General features: G+C 38.4%; 1 protein-coding gene across 1 annotated transcript in view; it reads left to right on the forward strand.

The window, feature by feature from the left end:
- The window catches only part of TSHZ2 (teashirt zinc finger homeobox 2), a 196563-nt gene that overhangs the window by 904 nt on the left and 172719 nt on the right, over window positions 1-22940 (forward strand). The gene's annotated exons all lie outside the window — the stretch shown is intronic.

The raw sequence follows: 22940 nt of genomic DNA on the forward strand, positions 1-22940 counted from the left end.
GATAGAGGGTCAAACAGGAACCCCCAGCCAACCCCCTGCCCCTCTAATAGTATATATCATGCTCTCTGTGATAGAGGGTCAAACAGGAACCCCCTGCCCCTCTAATAGTATATATTATTCTCTCTGTGATAGAGGGTCAAACAGGAACCCCCAGCCAACCCCCTGCCCCTCTAATAGTATATATTATTCTCTCTGTGATGGAGGGTCAAACAGGAACCCCCAGCCAACCCCCAGCCCCCCTAATAGTATATATTATTCTCTCTGTGATGGAGGGTCAAACAGGAACTCCCCCCCCCCCCAGCCCCCCTAATAGTATATATTATTCTCTCTGTGATGGAGGGTCAAACAGGAACCCCCAGCCAACACCTTCCCTTTTTTTCCTGGGGAAATGTTGTGAATGGCATTGATTTATAAGCATATTTACAAAAACAAATAAACCTTATTTTTCTGTATATTAACATGGATTCTAAGGGGGGGGGGGGGGGAGTTTCTAATGACAAGTAAATGAATGTGTTCTTAATGAAAATCCCTTCAAATAACAGCACTTAATACTTCCCCCTACTTTATGGGACTGTCTCATTTACTACCTACAAGAAAAAGAGAGAATAGATTTGTGGAGTCTTAGTGGAAGGATAGCTGGGCTCCAAATCCATTTAGGAGTTAGCTTTTAAGCCACTTACTTGCTGTTCTAATAATATATTCTTCCTGTATAAGATCTGTGTAAAAGTCTATGTATATATATATGTGTGTGTGTGTGTGTGTGTGTGTGTGTGCGTGTATCATTTTATTTTGTCTGCCAAACGCACTCCATTGTAAAACCTTTTCAGATGACCACCAGCTTTGATTTGACAGATGATTGATCACCTGTCATGCGATGGCTTTTGATCTCTCCATCCGTGATGGGTATCAATAAATCATTCGCCATGATAAGTTGATGCTCATGACGCAGACTGTGCCCCCTAGATTATCTCCCCCAGACATGCACAGATATTGTGTTGTTTAGTTTTAATGTGGGTGTCATTTTATGTCCTCTGTTATTTGTATCCCTAGCTCAATGTTTCAAGCAAAGCTTTGTTTTTTTGTGGTTTTTTTTTTTTTTTTTTACTTGGAAGCGATTTACATCACTGATTCCTTCTGTCTCCCTGGCATTTATTTAATTTGAATTAGTATTATTATTTTTAACTTTTTACTGCCTGATTGTTCTGCGCAGTATCTGTTACTAAAGGCCTGCTCTGCCATCCCCCGGGGGACAAAATGCCCCTTTGTAAAGCCTTGTGATTTAATGTGGAAATTCCTTTAAAGATGATATATTGATACATTGCCATTGAAAAATCAAGAATTTACACAATAGCCTCTGTTACATATCAGCCTCGTATTAAAGGCCGTTTTAGTTGTAAAAGGATAACAGTGTGTTATATGATCCTTATATTCCATGAGATAATGCAACATTCATCTGCAAACAATGACTCCTCAAATGTAAAAATGTTCATTTTACCCTTATTACATCATTTCTGTGTTGCACATAAAGTCGTATTTCTCTTATAAAGACCTTAACAAATTTATATTGAGACTCAGAAAGTCTGGAGAAACGTCTAAAAGTTTCCTGCTTTTCAAAATGAATCTCAGTAAATATGAAAACAGAACTTCGTTGTGGATTACGTTGACAAAAATGTGTAATTTTGCCAGGTTTTTCTTTTTGGGGCAACATGGCAGTTTGAAAAGTAATTTAGCCCTCGTTGATTAAGCAAGCTGTGTTAAAACAACCCGGTTTAATTAATTGCATAACAAAAGATGCGTTTTACGCTTCGCTCATTCTTTTAAGATAATGAAACATTCTGTCTCAGGTATGTTGTTGTGTCGTAGCCCCCACCGCTGCTTTTAAGCCATTTTATAATGATTCTATTTATTGGTTTACAGCATATTTATTTAAGGGTCCCCTCTAAGCTTGCAAAATTTTTTCATTGTTCGATTTAGGTAAGACGTGTTTTTTTAATAATGTCGCTGCAAGCAGTCTGAGGTGCAAAATGATTACAGTGAATTTACAAAGAGATTTAATAAGAAACAGTTTGTGTTTACCAATCAGCTGACAGCATTTTATTTTGTAATTGTAATTCTTGTTTTGATTGTTGCTTTATGTTCCTATCTATCAATTTTTTGGCTTTTGTATTTTGTATTTTGACTGTTATATTAACGTTAAAAAAAAAAGGAGAAAAACCAAAACAAAAAGTTAAAGGGAAATTGACTATAGGGGACACGGATAACAATCGGAAAGGCTGGACAGAAATTTGCATCGTTGGGTTGGTTACAACTTACATTCCAAGCCTTGCTGGTTATAGTTAATGAATTTTAAAAGGCACGTTTGTCATTTAATTAATGGCTAATCTATTTTATATTAAGAAGTAAAGTGGTTGATAAAAGTCTAGAAAGGAGGAAGATAAAAGTGCCATTTTCTTTTTTGCTCAGCTTATAAGAAACGCGGGAATTTATTCACTAAATAGTTGACTTGGACGAATTGAAAACCTAAAATACAAGATTTAGGCCAAAAGAGGCCGAGTTCACAATAATGCTGATTTGAAGATTTTTTTTCTGCCTTGTCTGTGTTGACGTTGATTTTACAATTCCCCTGTTCACTGTACTGTTTAGGAAGAATGGAAGAAGGCATTTTGACTTGCTGTGGATGTTAGCACAATATTTAGCTTTCTGTGCTGGGATTTGTAACATTTTGTTGGTCGAGAAGACAGAAGTCATTTCATTCAATATTTAAATATGTAATATGCTATTTTCCCTTATAGAAGCCTTACAGCTGTTACCTTTCAGAACAGCGAACGACTCTGGTTTGTCGTGACGTAAAACCAGCTTAAAACCTATAATTTCAGGATTACACAAACGCATGCAAATATATTCACACACTGGGGTAGTTTTATTCCTCTGAAGTGAATTGATGCAAAAACCATACTGCTAAAATGATGGCGTTCGTGCTGTAAATATTTTATTAAGCACTTTCAAAGAAGAAAAATAATAATACACCCCAACTTTGTCACCTCCGCTGTCAATTAACCCCTGCTTGGCCTGGGGGAGTCTGCGGAGTTTATAAAAGCCAGGCCCCACTGACGCAAGAGGGATTTAAACAAGTCTATTAATATTTGTCTCTCTTTATATTTACCCCGGTGGAATTGACAGACACACAACATAAGATAATTAAGCATTTGCGTTACCTGTAATATATTCTTGATGCGAGATATACACAATTTCTTCCCATCACAAGCACATCATAATTAACAAGCTTTCGTAAATGGAATAAAATGCTTCACAGTCTCAAGCACTGAGCGGTAATGAATTGGCAATAAGACTGAATATTTTCTATTTTATAGTGTTTGTTTGGGAGCCAAACTATATATTGATTGTTTATATAAATAGTAAACATTTAATAAGGGAAATGTAAATCTGCGTGTCTACGTGTATGTGTGTCTGTGTGTGTATGTCAGTGTCTACATGTATGTGTGTCTGTGTGTGTGTGTATGTCTGTGTCTATGTGTATGTGTGTCTGTGTGTGTATGTCAGTGTGTACATGTATGTGTGTCTGTGTGTGTGTGTATGTCGGTGTCTATGTGTATGTGTGTCTGTGTGTGTATGTCGGTGTCTATGTGTGTCTGTGTGTGTGTGTATGTCGGTGTCTATGTGTAGATAGATAATATTTTCAATATATTACTAAAGAAAACAAATAAACCCTTTTGTTTATCTTGATGATTAATTGTATAATCAATCATTTTTAACCCATTACACCCCAGATTAGGGATTTTGAAGCATTGATAAGGGAATTTTACGCCAGTGAATGTTTTAGGCCAATAAAGCTAAACTTGAAAAACCCTCCAGTGCAGATTTTTCGCAGCTCTATTACTTTGGCCTAAAATGTGCAATTCCCAGTGAATAATTCCATACCAGCTTTGCCATCTACAGACTCCCTGCATTGAGTGAGGGCACATATCCCAGTATTAGGGAACGCGTGTTACATTGTTACCTGTGAAAAATGGCAGCGTGGTTTGTATACAGGCTAACACAACTATTTAGCAAGGACTTCCCATTGTACAATGATAGTAAAGTGGATACATTGGTTTTACTAATTATTCTTATTTTATTATTTTACGCCATACCCCATTTTCTTATGTATATAATCTCACTTCTATACCGTATACAGTCTCGAAAAACCCACCACGGTGACAGCGGCAGTAAATGTTGTCTGGAATAAATGGCAGAGTTTGCCCCAAAATGTTGAACCCAAACATTGATTTTATATTGTAAAAAGCCCAGTATAAAATGCTCCTAAGTAGAAATATTAAAACCTATTCCACCATTTTTATATCTAAACTTCCAATAGTTTTTACATTTTAAAATCACACTAAAAGCTTCTACATATTGATGAGTGTGATGTTTTTGTTAAATATAACAATGTTGATATACCTGCTTAAGGCATGGACCGTTACCCTACATCCCAATGCTAGCTGAGAGTCATACTTACTGTTAGCCTAAACTTCTGTACTTAAGGTTTGACGTTGCCAGATTAACCATTAGGTGATCGAAGGCAGCCATTGGGGGCTCAGGGGTTAGGCAGTGCCAAGAACATACTCGGCCAGACCTGGCCCCATTTAGCATACCTATAATAAGAGTGAGGGGGGACCCAGAATAATAACCTGCATGGGGACTCATAGACTCTCAATTGTTCCCTGGCCATCACTGACCTATTACACAACAAGGAGGGTGCGTGTTATGGTATTGGACGGGTAGGGGGGGGGGGGGGTAAAATGAGAAGTATGTGCAGTGGAATTAGCATCCTGCAGAAATGGAATTGAGAAAAATGCAAACATCAGAAACATGAATCTGAGATACTATGGGGTTATTCCACAAAGCAAGAATAGTGAATATATAAAGGGAATTTTAAGAGAAAAAGTAAAGCTGAATTGGAGATTTTTTTTTCCAATTTGCCTTTTTTGGCCTAGAAATTGTGATCACTTTTAAATTTTTCTACAATTCTCATTTTACTAAATTAATATTTAGTTTAATCTCCTCATAATTGTAGACACACCATGATGCATCGATTATGTAACGTCTACCTTTTTAAGCACGATGGGGAAATGACCTGAACAGACACCCCAACATTATGCATTTAGGGTCTCTGGGGCAAATAACGTGAGCAGACACAAAGGACGTCCCCACAAAAGGGGTGCCATCTGCCCTCTTTGGAGAGGTGACAGCATAGCTAATATGATTTATTGGATGTTTGTATTGTTATGGCCCCTCTGGACTCAATAACCATTTCTGAATATTGTGTGAAAAATGACCTCGTAACATTAGAAACGGCATGTCTTCCAAGCTGTGGCACCAGCATCATGTTCTGTGCACAATGCCAGTAAGGGTACGGCCGCTCCCGTAACATACTGTACAGTTTCACCAGGTCAAGCCTTTTTCAGATTCTCCTCCCAATACTTTTTGAATTGATTTTAAGAGTAATGTAGCAGCATTGTTACAAACATTTAGTAATATTATCCCAAGTGCGATAATCTCCTGTCTATTATTACAGAAACCACAAACAAGATTAAAGCAGCTTTGCTTTTGTTTCAGCGTGCAATAACAGCTATTGTGCCTATGAGGGTCTTCCTTTTAACCGAAAAGCAGACTGGGTGTTTAAGAGCTAATTTGTGTATTTTTTTACTTAAATATCCACCATACACACCCTGATGATATTACAGCACTCATTATAATTTCTTTTTATGAGACGTGTACTCTAGCTGTACATGTGCACAGAAATATCTAGCCGCATTCATGGGAAAATACCGATGTAGCTATTTGGTAAGTAGAGAGATCTGTTGGTACATCCACTGGCTTGTCTCATAGTTTCATTAATACCTTTTCATTAATTAATCTACTGCCGAATGTAAAACTGCACATTAAACCCTTAATGGGGGCTGGCAGTGCTCTCATCGAGTACAATGGGAAACAAAGATCGGCCTCGAATTCTCAGTCTTGTTCAGCTCACACGAAAAGCTGATGACTTCCCCCAGATGAGGAATACTAAGAGTTTAGCAACTTTCATTTTCTTTTTTTTCTTTCTTCTTCCTTCTTTTAAAATAGGGGTAGACATTCACCCCGTAGTGTCCCGTTAACAGAACAAAGTTGGTCATGAACCTGTTACACTGAGACCGGTGTAGACACCTTTGATCCTTTGTAATATCCCTATTTGATGAGTGAACCTAACATCCCCGATCTATTATATTACTTCAATTCAAGAAAATAATTTACTATCTCTGACCTGATGTAATATCTTCGCTTTGAGGAACAATTTGAACACCATGATCTTCACAGTGTGTTCTTCATCCCCCATAGTTTATTGTAACACTTCCTCCTTTGCTATTGTAGCACCAACCTTTCCAAGTAATGTGTTTGACATCCTGATCTGCATTATTATCTCCTTGTTTTTTTCTCTGAAAGAAAGCTTGGAAGGGAAATGGGGGGCGTTTGGTACGACAGGATTCGATTGTGTTACTTTGGGATCCAATGAATTGTTTTAAGCTATTAAACCACCTTGTATATTTTTGGATCTGTTAAATGTTTTGGAATGTGCAGATACCCGGCGTACAGTTTTGTCTGTTGTAAAATCCAGTGAGGCCAGTTGACCCAACTGTTACAATTGGCCAGTAGCACAAGACCTACAAATCACCGACGAACTTAGAAATGAGAACTTCCTTTAACCTTTTAAAACCCACCGGGGTGTCTGCATCTTTCCGAGATTTTGGTCTGATTTCTCTTTCACGTCTTTCAGCAAATGTTATATTTGTAGTCTGCGCATAAGCCACTCACATTTAAATCGTAATCAAATGTCAGGTGGCTAAATCATTTCTCTGGAACTCTCCAATTGAATGGGGCAGCTAAAAAGCAAATTTGTTTTAAGTCAGCTATTGATTTTTTTTTTATCTTCAGTATCATGAGAAGTGTATTAACCCTCTTAGTACGATTATGAATTGTAAGACTGAGCCTTTCACTGAAACAAGGCCACTTACAACAGATTAGGAAATGATAGATCTTGCTAACGGTCCTCCCGAGACACTACAATTCTGAAACAGTCTTTAGACAAACACACGGGCTCTTTCGGTAGCTTAGATTTATTTAAATTTCCAATCATGTCATGGCGTTGTACAAACGCTGCCCTACAATGCTCGAGCTGCAGAATAATTATTACTGCAGCCTTATAACAAAGATGTATGTGGAGGACTCTGTTTGTGACGTAGTCTATTTATTTCTTGCGATTTTCCCCCCAGTTGCGCAATATACATTAATACCATGATGTATACTTTCCCCATTACAACATTCACAAATCATTCATCCTATTTTCATTATACTTTTCTAAAAAAAAGAGCTGTAACAATAATCTATATTTTATATAGTGTGTTTCTTCCCGAGGGGGCTCCCAAATGCTTGAGCAAATGCTCTCAGATTTTAACCGAATTGGCGGTTGATTAATAGATGTTACTATGCAACAACTTAATGGAACTCATTATATCGACCTCGGAAGGATGAAAGGTTAAGCAGACCCTGCTGGGAATTGAACCAAAGTAAATAATAAATTGATACTTTAAATATGTGATTTCTCTGCTAAACAGCGAGCGATATTGAGTTAACAAACAATTTGTAGATTGTACGCCAATCTCACGATTATCTGTCTGCCTCGTCATTATAATTAGAAGCAAAGCTACGTGTGGCCACATAGTGCCAAATAATTATATCTGTTAATGCGTGTGTATGCATGCCCTATGTATATATATACATTTATATCTGTCTATTTCATACATGCATTGACAGACACAGAGTGACACACAAAGCAAACGGTTACTTACTAAAGAGAGCATTCAAAGGCCCCCGAACTGGGAGTATATCTTTCCGATTCGACTATTTTTAACCAGATTTTTAAATTCATTTTGAATTCTCACTTTAATAAATAACTTTTAACTAATTATTAACACAGCCCTCTTCACTTTAACCTTTTTGCAATTTATTTGTATGTTTTTTTATCCCTATTGTGCAATGCTGTGGGATATTACGGTGATGTTAAATAATAGTAATAACGCAGAGAGAAAGATCATTCGGCTCCTACCATGAAACTATCCGTATTAACTGTGCAAAATCTTTTACTCCAAAAACTGTAAAATTAGTGTGTATCAGATAAATGCTTAACGTTCTAAAAGTGTACTAGTGGCTCAAAACACTTAAATGTGGGAATCCCCCTATGCCCACACACAGAAAAAAATACAAATGTGACAACAATGTGATAAAGTGGAGCGCTTATAAAAGTGGTAGTCCTTTATTATTTCCCCTTAGTGAATCAGTATATCACCGGTATACAGCGGATATAAAAGAAGGAGGCAAAAAATCAGGAAATATATAGTGCAGATGGTAATATATGTGGCATTTGGGATAATAAATGACGATAAGATCCACTCACATGTACCAGAGCCGGTATCTACTGGCTCTGTAATCAGGTCAACAATGTGAGTGGAACTTATCGTCATTTATTATCCCAAATCCCACTTATATTACCATCTGCACTATATACTTCCTGTTTTTTTGCCTCCTTCTTTTATATCCGCTGTATACCGGTGATATACCAAGGGGGAAATATAAAAAGGACGAGCACTTTTATAAGCGCTCCACTTTATCGCATTTTTGTCACATTTGTATTTTATTAACTGTTTGTCTGCTGCTTGCCCCTGTGACGCAGGTCATTTTTCTACTGAAACTATTTAAAAATCCATTTCTGAGTTTTTATTTATTCATTTCATTATTTATTTGAAATGCCTTTTTCTGGGCTCCAAAGTGTATAGTAAAGATTTCTTCCCTCATTGGATGCGAGCCCAGCCTTACGCTGGCATCGCCCGAGAACCAACTGCGGCAGATTGAGAAAAACTTAAATAAAGGACGTGAGGAGATATAATTCGGAGTTCAAAAATAACTTCAGCTGTCTGTGCTAATAGCTTTTTTCCTCTGCGACTTTCGTGGCTTTCTGTTAATTTATGCCGAGTTTGTTTGCAGTCTAACCTTGGTGTTTAGAATCAGTTTTAAATTTTCCACATGAAGGAATTGATGGCTGTAGAAATTTGCAGTTTAGAAGATAGCAGATTCATGACAGAATATTGTATCCGAAAGTAACAATTTAGCGCATCAGCAAAGGGGTTACATGTTTATAATCAGAAAGAAAATCACAGTGCTCAGTATAGTGATGCGAAGCGTTACTGTGTGTGGAATACATATAGATTATATATGTGCCTGTGAGTGTATGAATAGATGTACGTACACGTGTGTGTGTGTCTGTGTGTGTGCGTGTGTGTGTGCGTGTGTGTGTCTGTGTGTGTCTATGTGTGCGTGTGTGTGTGTGTGTATGTGTGTGTCTATGTGTGTGTGTGTCTGTGTGTGTGTCTGTGTGTGTGTGTGTGTGCGTGTGTGTGTCTGTGTGTGTCTATGTGTGTGTGTGTCTGTGTGTGTGTGTCTGTGTGTGTGTCTGTGTGTGTGTGTGCGTGTGTGTGTCTGTGTGTGTCTATGTGTGTGTGTGTGTGTATGTGTGTGTGTGTGTGTGTGTGTGTGTATGTGTGTATATATATATTTTTTTATATATGTACGTATAACATTATTTTTATAACTGATATGGTTTTGGGAAGCAGAAAGTGAAGCTTGTGTATGTTTTCTTTTAAGTGTGATAAAACAAGACTCCAATACATGAGTTAGAAATCAGTCTTTATAAATAAGATAATTTAGTCTTGTTCTTAATCAGATTTTCAATGACGTAAATAGTTGGTAGTTTGTAAGTAATTGTAGTATGTGTTTAAAGGGCAGATTCCTCAAACCTTACAAGTATTTCATCAATGAGCTCTCCATATTTCTAATAAATAATGTGCCCTCAAAATGCGTTGGAGTGGATTCCATCTGTGGGTATACTGTTAGCACTTGAAATGTGTATTTAGAATTTAAGTAACCCTTAAGGAAGAATGGATTTTGAGGCCCTCAGCACAATCCTGAGCAGGCTAGGATGTCCTCGATATTTATCATCAGTGTTGCTGGTGTATTGGCATTGCTAATATGAAATGAGTTGGGCATTCCATTCATTGCATTGACCAGACCAGATTGTTATCCCTAATGGTAGATATCCTATGTCATTTCAGATTGGGTGTGATACGGTATTCATTACATTCAAACAACTGCAGTGCCAGCAGTAAGCTATCACTGGTATAAACATTCTGCTATCAAACATGTACTTAGCGAGAGCATAAAGTAAAAAAAAAACAAAAAACAGTTTTTCTTTTTTGAGAATACGGAAGTAAAGTTGTTTTACTCTCTCATGGTTTCCACAGGAATGAATCTTCTTTTAAACAGCTTAAAGGAATACTTCAAACATCTGAATCACTGAACAGCTTCATGTGTAAAGTGTATCTTTTTTAATTTTACTAAATATGCAGATTTCAATAAAAACTGCCCCTTTTTTATGAATGAACCTTGTTACACCCCAATGACTGCCAATCAGACTCCAGGTCCTGTTACTTCCTGGTTTGTTTAGCTCAGTGGAGATAAACTCAAGAGGCAGCAATTGCCCAGAGCACCTGCCTTGCAAAGACTTCTCATAGAGCTGCATTGGGGAGTCTGTGATTGGACAGCCACAGAAAGTCTGGGCGGGGTTAGAATGGGAGGGCTTGCAGAGGCTGCAGACAGGAGATCTGCATGTTTGGCAAGCTGTTTTTTTTATATATACCAACAATTATAATATATATATATATAAATTATATAAATATATAAATAAGTGGATGCATATTTTGGGTTATATGTTATATAGTGTATTTTTATTTGGGCAGTAGTGTGTCCCTTTAAGGACAAATATCATTACAAGTTTTAATGGCCATCTGGTTTTATGATGTAGACAGCGGCCAAGCCGGCCATACCTAGCACTGTAGCCAAAGTAGGATCTTTAAGAGCACATTACCACCATAACATAGACAGCGCTCAGACAATTATTGATGTCCAAATAGACACAACAATGATATTGCTAAAGCAGAATGCTGCAGCCACCGACAGGACCCATATAAGTATCAGACTGTTCAAAACCAATTTGACTCCATACTTTGGGATGGAGACTCTTGGCACCACCATCACTACAGCAGGTTGTAGTGGCTATGGTGGTAAGGCTACCCCTTTAATGAGCTACTACAGGGCAGCTAGAGGTAATATCACTGGCCTCATATTAATGTTTTCAGCATACACAGGCTGTCCATTAAAATATGTTTAGATATATAATTATTCTGAAAGTAGGTCTATATTAAAAAATCGCTTTATATGTCACTTTATCCTTAGCCCTACATAGTGTTAGCTACATGTCTAGGCTGTGCTGTCAGACAACGCTTAGCTAGGTGACGGTCTCTGCTCAACAACCGTATCATCAGTGCATTCTGCTAATGACACTTTCACTTTAAAAATACGTAGACATAAACCAGCTCAGTGAGTTTAGTTTTCTGCTGTTACTATGAATGTAATGAATAATGAATAATTAGTTATTCATAACCCAATTACTGCTAGACGAACCCCCAACTTTTAAAATGAATCCCCACCTCCTGTTAGACATTCCAGAGACGAGCTGGCTAATTGAACCGGTCAACGTGGTGTAAAGTGTTTTGAACTATTCACCTTTGTCACAGTCTCACACACACACACACAGACACACACACACAGACACACACACACACACAGACACACAGACACACACACACACACACACACAGACACACACACACACACAGACACACACACACAGACACGCATATTGTTAGCTGTTTACACATTTTGTCCTGTTCTTCCCTTTTGTTTGTCATCTGTTTGTTAAATTTCCTGTTAATTTAATCAGGAAAATAGAATACTTCCTTCTATCAAGTGCAACACAGACTTGACAAAGCTTTTACGTAGACGAGTTTAAACGTGTTTTGTTGTTTTTTTTGTTCTCTTATGTAAGGTGGATTGAGTAGAAAACGCCATATAAACAGCCATTAAAGGTTAATAATAAATACCTCCTATTCTTCTGCAGATGTAAAACTCCTCTGATTCTGCTATTTTCTTTGGGACCGCTCATCGAGGATAGCTCAGTTTGTTAATGCACCCACTGTTAAACTGTTTCAACCCTGGAATGATGGACTAAGCCTTTATTCTTTCTAATGTCAATAAAATGTGTATCATCGAGTAGCATTCATTCACCTTGACCATTTCAGTCATTTAAAGTAGTCCTGGTGCCTGGAGTCTGTGTGAAGTGCTGCACATGCAGAGATTAACCCCTTAGTGAAACCCCACCCTGAAATGTCATAGCTGTGTTAGAATAACCCTTTAAAATAGATACATTTTCCAATGCGATCTGATAAAATGACTTTACTATCATCACGTGAATGCACAATGTTACTGTTAACACGAGTTTGCTGTGCTGTACTGTGCCGTAATATTGCATTTTAAATAATTATCTATGGATTTCATGGAATATTGTGGATACAGAGGGGTTAATAACCATTAAACATACCACTGTAAGTCGAGATTCCTTGTGGCTGATGTGATGTGGATTCAGCTGCTTATAGCGTATTTAATTTAGTATTAAATAGGATAAATTATAATAGCCTGACATTCTCCTGTGAATAAACCACCCTCTAATCAAACACGTGGATCCTTACCTGAAAGCTATGTACAAACAGGTCATTCGTATCGTCCTGTGTGTCTCTTATTATTCTCTTATAATAGACATTGTATGTATTTAGCTGACTATCTTGGGCCATCCCTGTCCAGCCTTTGGTGCTCAAAGAATCATGTCCAGCTGGGAGACCTGAGTTAAAAACCGACTTCTCTTAGTCTAGCTCTTCCTTCTGTGGCTGGTGGGACATTTTAACTTCCTCCAATTAGTGAAATGATGGACGTTTAAGGGGACCAGAGCTAAATTAAGGCTGAGCCCTGTGGGGGGGGGGGGGGGGGGGGGGAGGGGAGGCTGAGTGTGCCTGTGTGTTCTGGTTGAGTGTGTGGTGGCTATATTTATAGTGTGTTTATTGTCTGAGCTTGGGCCCTATCCACTTATCCACTTTTTGGGTAATCTGGCACTGATCGTGTGACTCAAACCAAGCTATCTGTCTCCTGAATAGGTTCCCTGTAAAAAAACGTTCCCAAGAGTTTGTGACAAGTATCTTATCTCCAGTTTACTACTGTTATAAACGTGCTCCTCGTGGGCGGTGCAGTAGGGCTGATTGACAAATAATGGCCAGGAATCAGAACATGCTGAGGTCCTATTCATTATAGCTTACAGTGAGATGAGGGGAGATCTAATGTCCAGTGGCATTGTGGGGATACCTGTAAATATGAATAGGCCCGAGATCTGGTTACATCCTCTCAAGGATCAGGGAGCGTACAGGGCGTGACCCAAGATTAGATAAGAATGGGCAGAATGAGTGAGCTTGGGTGGGTAATTTAGTCACAATGCCCATTTCTGTAATAAATACTTACTGGGCCTGTTCTACATGTTACGGGCGACATAACCTATCAACATAGCTGCAAGTGCAATGACTTTGTATTAATAATAAATTCTTCAGTTAATTTTTTTGTGGATCATAAAATGAATGGCTGAAAATTGGCATTAATGTGTAACACATTTAGCTTTGAGGCAAGATTCCCCACCAATCAGGATAAAGTAGAGTCCCGGCCTGGGAATGTCAGTCCGAGGCCCCGCCAACATATTAAAATATTTACACTTTACAATAACAAGCTCCCTATCTTACAATTACATTGTGTTTTTCTATATCAAACATGCCGCTAACTATTCCCATCTACTATTGAATGGACACTAATCTGCCAGGGGCCCCTAAAATTTTTGGGGGCACTGGAACAGCTGCCAAATGTAACCACTTTTAATTGGTCTTTGTGTCTTAATGTAATTTCCTTTACACTCTAAGTTCCTTTGAGCAGGATAGAAAATTAATACTTATCAAATAAAAAAAACACATCTGCTTTGTACAGAACTAATAAATATCCCGAATGGCCTCTATTTTCTTCTGAATGTCAACCTAAGGGTTTGTTTGCAGGTTTGCCTATAAGTATTTTTCTAATTTTATTTCTCCAAAATATGTTTCATGAATAAAATGATAGAATAAATCTATCATATTTTGTGTTTAATTATCTGCAAACATCAAATGCTTGTAATTAGCTACCTGTTCCTATTTTTTATTTTATTTTTTTGTATTTCTTTACAATGCCTTATTTAAATAATGCTGTTGTTAATAGTTACTTTTTCCGAGCCATTATAAACCCGTACCGCTTGATTCAGAAATCCTACGTGTTTCCAAGCCTTTTGATGCACCGGAGTTTAACCTCATGGCAAAAAATGGGTTAATTACTTAACAGGAAGCGTCAAATGTCACTTAATTACCTGCACTTTCTTACATGGAAATCGTGTGAAGCTAAATTTAATAGTGTGCAGGAAAAGAGAGAGAGAAAATCTGTTTCTATTTTTCTAAATAGAGGTGGTTTTAATGAAAAAGAATGCTGTATTATTTTTATTCCTGAGAGCTTGTTTCCTACTGGCAAATATTTTTACAGGACTCAAGAGACATCGAAAATTACAAGGAGTCTTTTGGCTCCGAATTCTCCTTTCCCTACAGGCTCATTTAATAGGAAAGTGTATTTTTTTGGATTTGGCTCATGTATGAGAAAGGAAAAAAAAGGTGTGATTTTCTTATAAAATATTTTATTCTTCAATAATTAGATATATTAACATACCTCCAAATATTTTTAGATGCCAGGCAATGTGCGCACACACACACGCACACGCACATACGCACACACGCGCACACACACGCGCACGCACACACGCACGTGCACAAATCATGAAAAACATTTTTTTATCAAGCCAGATGCTTGGTATTTAAAAACAAAAACCTTAAATATTTTTTTTCACCTTGCCTCTTTCCTCCCCCTCTGAGTCGGGTTTATTGGTGACACGTCTCCGTCGTGTAAAATCAGTGCCAGGTTTTAATTCATTAAAAGTTCATTCTATTCATTAAATGGTTGATGGTCCTTAAATGTAATTTTGTTTCTTTTTTTTTTTTTTATTCTTTATTTATAGCGAGCCGAATGTGGTAAATAACGACAAACCATCTATCCGTATATCAAACACTAATTATTATGCAAAACAATGCAGTTTAGGCTCAAAATGAAATTGAGAAATATGTAATGACTTTATTATGACCTTAAAAATAGTAAAAACAGACAAAACAACTATTGTGGTTCCAGCACTGGATGTGCCTCTCTGTTATCAATCTACACATTTCTTTGGATGTCCTGATTTGGCCTTTTATCATTAAAATCTTCATCAAATTGTGTCTTTTGTCTAGAGAATTCCTTGTATTATTTGCTTTAGAGTCTGCTGGTTTGAGAGAAGCTTAAAGGGACAGTATAGTCACCAAAACAACTGTTGCTTAATGAAGCAGTTTTGGTGTACAGATCATGCCCCTGCAGTCCCACTGCTCAATTCTCTGACTATAGTGTCCCTTAAAATACTCTGGTTTATCGGAATAGTGTTTAGCCCGACCCACCACATCCCTCAATATCCCTATAGAGTAAAGCAGCTTGCTCCGTAACCATAAGCCTCACTCAATGGAGCCTATCGATACCAACTTCCTGTACGGCAGGAAATGTGGGTGTCAGTGTGGCTCGGTGTTTGCCTTGCCAGGTTTCCAGGTAGGTATCATACATGTATTGCGTAAACCTAGCTAATTATTAAGGCTTCCTTTGAGTATACCTGCAGGCCTCTAATTTTTAAGAGATCCTGTAATGGATACCTGCATGTTGTAATGTTTGGCACACAATTAGTTTCAAGAACAGGTCGTAAAGTCACAGCAGTTTATATTTCACTTGGTTTACTAAACTTTCAGGGAACTCCCATGACTTAACTGCCTTTATTTGGGGATACCCCAAATGTGTTTCACAGCCCAGTGGGTTCCTGCGCTCTAACTCATTGAGCAGAAGGATAATTGTAATCTCTCCCAGTCTGTGAACTCACGGGACGCAGCGAGTCCGCTTGTAAAACAAACATTGCTCCTTCTATAATTGCAGTAGGATCAGGGTACATTGCCAAGAGTAACACACAGCAAATTATATTCGGTGGTGTCTTTTTTGGAAGATACAGCTCAGCAATATTTTTATATTTTATTCTATATACGTTTAGGCAGATTTACTATTCTGTAATCTCACCGAACTCATATCTATCAGAGAGTTTTCTGCTTAGAAAGGGATAAACTAATTAAGTGTGAAAAGTACAAAAAACTAAAATGTTGTTTCTTCTCTGTAAGTGTCAGTTCCTTGTCCCCTTACCCCAATAAATGCTATTGAATTATTATTGCGTTCACTGGGCGAGGGTAAGTAACACCCATGCTTACTTGTGTAGCACGTCTGTGTTCGCTGTGATATCTTCACCCATAATGCTCCAGGCTCGCACGTGTACGTTTCAACACAGACATGTCATATAGGTGTTCTGTGCGCTCAGGGGTTAATGTAATTTGCAGGTTATTTATGGTATGTTAGGGAAAGAGAAATGCTAAAAAAAAATGAACTACTGACATTTTAAGTCAAATTCGTAAAAAACTAACAGTTAAATTTGGGTTTGTTCTTATGTTTCGGAGAAATATCCATAGGAGCAAGATTTTTTAATGCATACAAAAATACAAAATATACCCGTGTATAATATAACATTGTGACAAGGAAAAGGTAAAAATAAAGCTCAATATATTTATAGATAGAGAATAGATCAATTCAATATTATTTCTCAATCCAGTCTCTTCTCTTAGATTTGGGAAGTTTGAATACAATGACTTGGTTCCCAGCTGTTTTGGATGCCAACAAACGAGGTTATTTATCACAGTGGAACATGTGGACAATCGCCTTTAAAAACTGGTGTGAACATAGCCAGACAGGATTGGACACTGTGTTACTCGTGCAATGTATCAAATTCAAATCGGAATTGCTAAATGGCCGATATGGAACAATGAGAATTAGTAGCTTTGCCTAAATTTTGCATCTCAGATTTTAGTCAGGCACAATTCGAAGATCAGTGAATAACCCTGTTCATATTTTAAAGATCATATCCTTAATGATGGTATTCACTATATTGTAAACTGTGAAGAATTGATTTGGTAATGGAAGACCCCTAAAGTAATAGCAAAAGGTGCAGGTTACAATTTAAACTGACATTTTTTATTAAAAAAAAAAACCTTGTTACACCCCCTGGATGTCAATCAGATAAAGAGTCCTGTTACTTCCTGGTTTGGTTAGCTCAGTGGAGATAAACTCAAGAGGCAGCAACTGCCCAGAGCACCTGCCGTGCAAAGACTTCTCATTGAGCTGCATTGGGGAGTCTGTGATTGGACAGCCACAGAAAGTCTGGGTGGGGTTAGAATGGGAGGGCTTGCAAAGGCTGCAGATAAGAGATCTTCAACCTTTGAAAACTGTTTTTAGCTAATAATTTCAATGAGAAAATGTATATTATAATATGCATGTTTTAATTGAGATACATCTACTAAACAGTGTTTTTTTAATTCTGTATTAATTCTGAAATGCTGCAAGTTCAAATGGAGGGATGACAAAGCACTTAGCTGCCAAAGGTGTCTGCCTGGAAAGATAACGTATAAGGCTTCTAACTCATCTTTGAACTTTGAACTGGGAGTGGTAATACTCTCAGCACACTGCCTATCTGCTACATCTCCTGGACTCTGTGTGGATCCTTAGATGGGAAGTAGGATTTAAACACCATCTTTCTTACTGTGTATGAGTTATTTAAAGGATTTGGAGTTTTATTTTTATATGATATTAATAAACTGTGTTGCACTTTCTCTGCTTGGTTTGTATCTTTGAAGATACTTACTGTGACCACTGCTGCTGGATACAAAGTTTACACAGAATTCTCCTAATTTCCTAAACCGCCGCTGTGGAGGTGGAAATCATACACATTTAGCTCAATACCCAGCTCCCCACAAACACTGATTTGGGGCTATTGCACAGCGCTGACATTTATCTACTTTTGGGCAATCTTGAAACACAGCTGTCTTAGAATTCGAGAGAATTGTTCAGACTTGGGTATTTGGCATAAAACCCGAAATTCACTTGAATTCACTTTGAAATCCCATGTTAAAGGGTTATTCTAACCAAAATGAAGTGTTTTCATAAAACAGTGGTTTTAGTTCCAGTAACTCTTTCTGAGGTGGTACGTCCCTCCCTTCCAACCTTTAAAAATAATAAAAAATAATAAGTGCTTAAAGCTACCTCCATTTCAGTGCTGAGGCCTATCCTGGAAACCCAATCCTCCCGGGTGATATCACGCCCCCTCTTAGATGGGGAAGGAGGTCAGGGAGGACACGAGGAAGGGGTTGTGTGTGCTGGCGTCAGATGCCAATGTTGTTTAGAATTGACATTAGCCAGCATGGAATGTCCACTAGTTTCAGTTTATTAAAACAATCTCCCATTTAGTTTGTGTTTTCCTCACGCAGCTGTACCTGTAATGAGAGTTTCATTTGTTAGACTCCTCTATCCCTTCACAGAGATTAGACGTGAAGCACTCCGTGTGATAATTGCTGTATATCACATCGTGTAAATGTCATTAGAAAGGGCTCACTATATACTAAACACAGACAGATTGAACACACTCGTGAATAACACCTCAACCATTTCATTTTCTCTGAGTATAATGAGTTTATATTTACCCCAGCTATTTTCACATATGTATTTAAACTCGTTAGGTGCACTATGCAGATTAGGTTAGCGTTAGATATGCTGGGCTAGTGTTTAATCCGCCCACTTTAGTTTGTAATTTATTTTTGAAAGTATTATTTTATCTTCGCAAGTCTGCCCCTTATTCCCAGCCTGCAGTGTGTTTTTATTTAAATGGAGCGATTTGGGTTTCAGCGTGTTGTAGTGTAGCTGTTAGCCCCCATAGCACTCTGCTTGTGGAATCAGTTACCGAGAGAGAGCAAAGTCTGATGATTTATCGCAAATGCAGGAACTTCAAATGTGGATATCATTTATGATTTATTACTTTCAATGTATTGTATGTGAAAATATATTATCTATAGAACGTATTAATATAGGACGACTCTATCGAGGGTCTCTTTAATCCGTTTACTGATGGTTTTATTCAGAGTGTAACGTTACATGAATTTATATAACCCCCTCTTCATGTCTCAGTGATAACACACTGCAGGACAGCGGCAGAACTACTGCATGCTGTGGGGGCCCATCTGGTGGCCCATGCGTCCCCGCACTCCCATTAGACTCAGAGACTTAGGGACTGTAGGGGGGATTAGGGGCTGCTTAAAAGTTTCAAAACAAGTGTATTCCCCTTTCCCTGAGTCTTACCTTGGACCAGGGAGGGGGAATCCTTGTCCCTTGTGGTCAGGTGGGACAGGAACAATCAGCAGCCAGCGCAGTGTAGTCAGTGAAGTCGGTCGGCCCCCCACTGATGATGTCAGGAGGAGGGAGCGTAGTTTTCACTGCTCTACTCCAAGACTCCACAGCACTCTGCTGGGGAATCTGGGAGAAGAGCCGACAAAGGCACGCACCCTCCTCCTGACATCATCAGTGGGGGGCCGGCCGACTTCACTGACTACACTGCGCTGGCTGCAGGAAGAGTGAGGTAAGTTGAAAAATCTGAATCCACATCCAGAGGCAGGGCCACAGCCAGAGTCAGGGCCAGAGCCAATGGCAGAGCCAGAGGCAGGGGACTCGGATTTTTGCACCCCCTGCTCTAGCGCCCTTAGGTGGCCGCCTGTGTTGCCTTATGGATGTACTGGCCCTGCTTGCAAACATTACAGGACCTAACCCAGGAAGTTCTTCTAGTGGCCTTCAGTGTGTCAGTCACTACATATGTTACTAGACAGCAATGTAAACACTCTCTTTTCTCAGAAAAGGCAGCGTTTACAATGCAGAGCCTGCATTGACATGCTATAGACAACAGAACCACTACATGTAGTGGTAGGGTCACTATTTTGTCTCTTTAAGGAATGTTTGACCCACAGACCCCTCATAACCTCCGAATGTACTGCATCTGAAGGGCAGTTCTGAATTTGGAAGCCCTATTAAAGTTTCATGGTACGGCTTGTCGTTTGGATGACTCATTCTAGGTGCTTGCATTGACCAATGTCAATGCATGAAAGTAAGCGTCCCACAGGAATGTGTGGACTAGCGTGGCACATGTACTATCGTGTAGGATTCAGGCCTTATTTAATTTGAATGAAAATAACCTCAGAACGCAGTGAAAAAGAAAACGAGGCAGTTCTGTTTGACAGAATGTTTGTCTTCGCTGGGATCTGTCTCTTTAAAGACAAATTTCTAGTTCATGGGTGTAACCAATTCATCCCTAAAGAGAAAGAACTATTTGGCTCAATGTCCATCTGGGATGTATCAGGACGCATATCCCTGCCTACCCTTTTGTCTCACATACATCTGACACGTTGCTGATGATGAATCATACACAGTCTGGTCTTCACATTACGGACAGTCACGTTTAACCCTTTGTGTGCCCGAAGGATGTTTTATTCCATAAATGTTTATTACCAGTATTCGAACACGCGAATGAGAATTATTCTATTTAACATGCGTTGCTGAAGAAATAAATAACGCCTCATTTCAGAATATGAACGCCTTCATCCACTTTGGGATCCACTGTGGACATTTATATTGTGTGGATTTATAAACTATAATATCAAGGCGTGCTCTGTATGGTATTGAATTTTTACAGCTACTATTGTAGACACGGAGAGCAAAGATCAAACATGAGCACTGTAGTTCACAAAAAAAGAAAAACATTTCTAGTCATCTTTCTTCTGACGTTTTGTTCCTTTATTATAATCACATTATTTCCGCTAACTATCACCCTGCGTTCTGGCCATGATTCAGATCATGTGTCCACCAAATGTGGCACCTGACTCGTGGATTTTCAGAAAAAGGATCCAAAATTAGTGGTGTGGCACTCCCAACAACCAACTCCCAACGACGGATCCGGCGTGCTAAATGAGTGTGATTAGCTCTAATTACAGAGTCATGTAACGTATTAGACATTTATTATTCTCAGGTGTGTCACTAATAAAACAAAAATAAAAATTGCAGAATTCTAAAATGTGATCTATCTATCTATCTATCATTCTATCTATTTCTATCTATCTATCTATCTATCTATCTATCATTCTATCATTCTATCTATCATTCTATCTATTTCTATCTATTTATCTATCTATCTATCTATCATTCCATCTATCATTCTATCTATTTCTATCTATCTATCTATCTATCTATTTCTATCAATCTTTCTATTTTCGATAAACATTGCAATATTTTTATCGGAGACTTAGCCCACCCCTGCAGAGTTTGCAAAATGTAAGCAGTTATATCGCTAGCAGAGATATAAAATAGAACACCCTTAAATAAGAGGAAGCTGACTTGTGATAGGCAAGCGATATCAAGCACTGTATCAGACTCTTTTTTTAGACAGTGGAAGTTGGTTTGATTAGGAAAAATCTACTCTGTAGATATGAAAGCAAACTTGTAAAGGTAAATGTCTATTTTCTGTTCAATCTTATTTTTCCCCATTACTGCACTCGTCACTAAATCTGACATCTTGAAGTATTTTTAATAAAACGGTAAAGTTGACTCAGGACTTGGCATTGTGTCGGGGTTCTAAGACCTGGCGGGTTTCTTTACGTTGATGTCACCGAGGGATCAGCAAACACTCTCACAATCAAATCCCCTGATAACCCTCTCTCTTATCATACTTGGCTGCCTGATAACTGCTAGATTCACATGTTTTGGGTTCTAGAGAAAGTATCTCGCTTTGTAGGACCTGACAACTTTTATAGAGCTATTTTATCAGCACACAAAGTGTTCAGTAGTTATCACTAAGAATGAACAACATTGTGTCCACACAGAGGTAAAAGCAATGGCATTATTCAAAATATTTCATTAAAACTGATCGGTCATTTTAGAAAGAAAAAACTAACTAATTTAAATTAAAAACAATCTATATATATTATTATTATTATTATTATTATTATTATTATTATATACATATAACATTATCCTCAATGAATGCACCTCGTTACATATATTGTATTTGGACAATAGGTCAGTAAATGCCAAGTACTCCATTTGGGTCCCTGGCTGGGGATCGATAAAATATTATCAATTAATCACAAGATATTACCTTTTGATTTTTTTCTTAAAATGTTTCCACTTACACTTCCTGTGCTTAGTAATTCAAATCTATTTCCTTCATTTATATGTGTTTGAACTTATTATGATCAATCTAGCCCCTGAAGCAGCAATGTCACTGTCTGGGGACTTTAGATATTTTTGCAGAGACCCCCGATGGTGACATTGCTACAGGGGTGTGGTGGTTGGGGTGGGTAAGGGGGGCAGGCAAAGGTGAGTTTAACTTACCTGGACCTGTCCCTTGTAGGCATTGTCATCTTCTTCTGGCCAATCCTCTTTGGTTCCTGGAGCTGAAGCGCCAAGAGCCGACGTCACTGCTGCTATCTCACGCTTCCGCAAGAACACATACACAAGAGACTGAACCAATTCCCTGCAGCTGTCACTGGCGATGACTGGGGGATTGACAGGTCTAGACAGTGGTAGCTCCGCCCAGTGTGTAGAAGTGCCGGGCGTAGGAAATATACTGAGATAATGGAGTCCCTATTCACTCTCAGTATATCTTTGAACTGTTTTGGAATTTCAGTTAAATCTCAACAGAGTGTCAGTCTGTACTAGATGCTATCTAAAGGAAATACTCATAATGCGGGGGGCAGGGGGTGACATTTTAAATACAACCTATATAAGGGATGGCCAAGGAAAACGACATC

This window comes from Pelobates fuscus, chromosome 6 (genome assembly GCF_036172605.1).
Source record: "Pelobates fuscus isolate aPelFus1 chromosome 6, aPelFus1.pri, whole genome shotgun sequence".
Classification (NCBI taxonomy): Eukaryota; Metazoa; Chordata; class Amphibia; order Anura; family Pelobatidae; genus Pelobates; species Pelobates fuscus.